Genomic DNA, 3,885 nt, shown 5'->3' with positions numbered 1-3,885 from the left:
CCTTCAACTCGATCCAGCTACAGTCTGCATTGACTGGTGTAGTTAGGATGTTATCCGGGTTGTAATTCGGGTAGCGGGCCTGTTAGGGCATATTTCTCCCTTAGTGGTTTTGGTGATTGTTGACAATACTTCTGCGGACTAATCGTGTGCATTGAGCATTTTAGATATTCCATCATAAGGAACAAGACAATTACCGCCCCTCGAAGCCTGTTACAGAAGACAGTTTATTTTCCTATGTTTCTTTTGAGTGGATTTGAGTCGTAGGATAAACCGTACTATCAAGAGGGGGTCCGCTTCAGAAAGGTTTGGGTGGAATCATCACGTACACACTCATATTGCACCCTTGACATCTTTCCGCTTCTTTGGAGTTGTCCCTCTATTTTGCTGAAGAGGTTGTGGAGAGCTGCCAGCAGTAGTACCGCGGGCGGCAGCAGTAGTACCGCTGCTAGTTCCGCTTGTACTGCCGCTCTCTGCTCTGGTCTCGATTTTTCGTGTCGAGTTCTACAGTAGTACCTCTGGGTCACTTCCGTGGAACCTCATTAGACCCAGCAGGACGAGTGGAAGTGGGAGCGGCAGTAGAGGTGGTAGTACCGCCTGTTGGCGGTAGTACCGCCCCTACCACCACTGCCACTACCGCTTGGTGCTCTATTCTCCCCTTGGGCCTCTATTTTCCTCAGCGCCTGTAGGAAGTGGTAGTTTCGGTCTCTAGCGGTAGTACCTCCCCCTTGGGAGGTAGTACCATTGTGGCCGTTCTACCACATCTCCTTCACCTTCGCCCTGTAGCATTGCAACCCCAGCGGTAGTACAGTTGGGGAGAGCGGCAGTACCGCTCCGGCGGCACTACTGGCTCTTGGCCTTGTGCCATTGCACTTACTACCGGTGACTACCGCTTGGGCGGTAGTACTGCTCCTGGAGCGGTTGTACCGCTTGTGTGCGGGCTGAGGAGTGGATAACGGTTGGATTTGTTCCCCACTATTAAAGGGGGTCTTCTTCCTCAAGAAGACTCACCTCTTCCTACCCTAACTCCATTGCTGCCCCAAAAGCTCTTTTTCGCCCGATCTCTCTCCCTAGCCAATCAAACTTGTTGATTCTCTAGGGATTGGTTGAGAAGGCCCCGATCTACACTTCCACCAAGAGAAATTTGATTCCCCCCACTAATCTCTTGCGGATCTTGTTACTCTTGGGTATTTGAGCACCCTAGATGGTTGAGGTCACCTTGGAGCCACATTCCACTGTGGTGAAGCTTTGTGGTGTTGTTGGGAGCCTTCAATTAAGTTATGGAGATTTCCCCAACCTTGTTTGTAAAGGTTCAGTCACCACATTCAAGGGCACCACTAGTGGAATCACGACATCTCGCATTGTGTGAGGGGTGAGGAGAATACAGTGGCCCTAGTGGCTTCTTGGGGAGCATTGTGCCTCCACACCGCTCCAACGGAGACGTACTTCCCCTCAAAGGGAAGGAACTTCGGTAACACATCCTCGTCTCCACCGGCTCCACTTGTGGTTATCTCTTACCTTTACTTTGTGCAAGCTATTATCGTGTTGTATCCTTTGCTTGTTCTTATTGTTGTTATTGTTAGCATCGTATAGGTTGCTCACCTAGTTGCACTTCTAGATAACCTTTTGTTGCTAAACCTAATTTGTTAAGAAAAGTTAAAAATTGGTAGTTGCCTATTCACCCCCCTCTAGTCAACCATATCGATCATTTCAATTGGTATCAGAGCCTCATCTCTTCATTAAGGGTTTCACCACCCGAAGGGTATGGTTGATGATGCTCGTAGTGGGGATGAAGTGCCCGAGGCCGTGGAGTTGACTTCGATCACTGAGATGACTTAAATGAAGCTATGGCTTCATTTAAAATGTCTATGACGACCGTGGTCATGTCCATCCTCAAGGAATTACTTGAGGGGTTGAAAACTCCTCCTGATCCGTTACTTGTGGTTAATCCCACCGCATCGGAGTCGGAGGCCAATTCCGGCAAGGAAGCGGCTAGAGGTACTCATACCTCCTCCCCTCAAAACAAGAATGGGACGGGAACCTGATACGTCTCCGTCGTATCTATAATTTTTTATTGTTCCATGCTAATATTATACAACTTTTACATACTTTTGGCAACAATTTATATGATTTATTGGACAAACATATTGATCCAGTGCCCAGTACCAGTTCATGTTTGTTGCATGTTTTTTGTTTCGCAGAATATCCATATCAAACAAAGTCCAAACGTGATAAAATTTTACGGAGAATTATTTTGGAATATTTTTTATTTTTGGGAGGTGGAATCATCGCAAACTGGGGCCCACAACCACCACAAGACACCTGGGCACGCTAGGCAGCCCAGGCGCTTAGTGGTGGGTTGTGCCCTCCTCGTATGTCGGTTGGAGCTCTACTTCAGGCGCAAGTAAGCTTATATCCGAAAAAAACGTGTTAAAATCTCAGCGCAATAGGAGTTACAGATCTCCGGGAATATAAGAAACGGTTTTCAGGCAGAAAACAGGAATGCGAAACAGAAGATAACAGAGAGGGAGATCCAATCTCAGAGGGGCTCCCGCCCCTCCGCCGCCATGGAGGCCATGGACCAGAGAGGGAACTCTCCTCCCATCTAGGGGGGAGGCCAAGGAAGAAGAAGAAGAAGAAGGAGGGGGGGCTCTCTCCCCCTCTCTCCCGGTGGCTCCGGAACGCCGCTAGGGCAATCATCGTGTGATGACGATCTACTCCAACAACTCCGTCATCTGCACCAACATATTCATCACCTTCCCCCATCTATATTCAGCGGTCCACTCTCCCACAACCCGCTGTACCCTCTACTTGAACATGGTGCTTTATGCTTCATACTAGTATCCAATGATATGTTGCCATCCTATGATGTCTGAGTAGATTTTTGTTGTCCTATCGGTAATTGGTGAATTGCTATGGTTGGTTTGATTTGCTTGTGGTTATGTTGTTGTACTTTGGTGCCCATCATATGAGCGCACGTGTGGGTCACACCATAGGGTTAGTTGTATGTTGATAGGACTATGCATTGGAGGGCAAGGGTGACAGCAGCTTCAACCTAAACATAGAAATTGTACGTACGGGATTGAAGGGGGACCAATATATATCTTAATGCTATGGTTGGGTTTTACCTTAGTGAACGTTAGTAGTTGCGGATGCTTGCTAATAGTTCCAATCATAAGTGTATATAATTCCAAGTAAGGGACGACATGCTAGCAGTGGCCTCTCCCACATAAAAACTTGCTATCGGTCTAGCAACGTAGTCAATTGCTAAGGAACAATTCCACAAATCCTACCACCACTAATCCACACTCGTTTTACTAAAATTAATTGTTTCTTTATTTAAACAACACCTAACTTTTATTTTCACGCTCTTTATTATCTTGCAAACCTATCCACACCTACAAAGTACTTCTAGTTTTATTCTTGTTCTAGGTAAAGTAATTCTTGTTCTAGGTAAAGTAAACGTTAAGCGTGCATAGAGTTGTATCGATGGTAGATAGGACTTGAGGGAATATTTGTTCTACCTTTAGCTCCTTGTTGGGTTTGAAACTCTTATTTATCGAAAAAGGTTACAAACGATCCCCCATACTTGTGGGTTATCAAGACCTTTTTCTGGCGCCGTTGCCGGGGAGCAATAGCGTGGGGTGAATATTCTCGTGTGTGCTTGTTTTCTTTATCACTAAGTAATTTTTATTTTCCGTTCTACGTTGTTCTCTATCTTTAGTTATGGATATGGAACATGAAACACCAAAAAAATAGTGGTACTTGCTACTCATGGAGATGGCGAACCTCCTAAAACCCTCGATGCTCGTTATGTGAAAAATATTAAACACTACTTTGATAATCCTGACAAAACCCCATTCAACATGATAATGGGAGACACGTTGG

The sequence above is a fragment of the Aegilops tauschii genome, chromosome 3, assembly GCF_002575655.3.
Source record: "Aegilops tauschii subsp. strangulata cultivar AL8/78 chromosome 3, Aet v6.0, whole genome shotgun sequence".
NCBI classification, from domain to species: domain Eukaryota; kingdom Viridiplantae; phylum Streptophyta; class Magnoliopsida; order Poales; family Poaceae; genus Aegilops; species Aegilops tauschii.
This window is presented reverse-complemented; position numbering follows the sequence as displayed.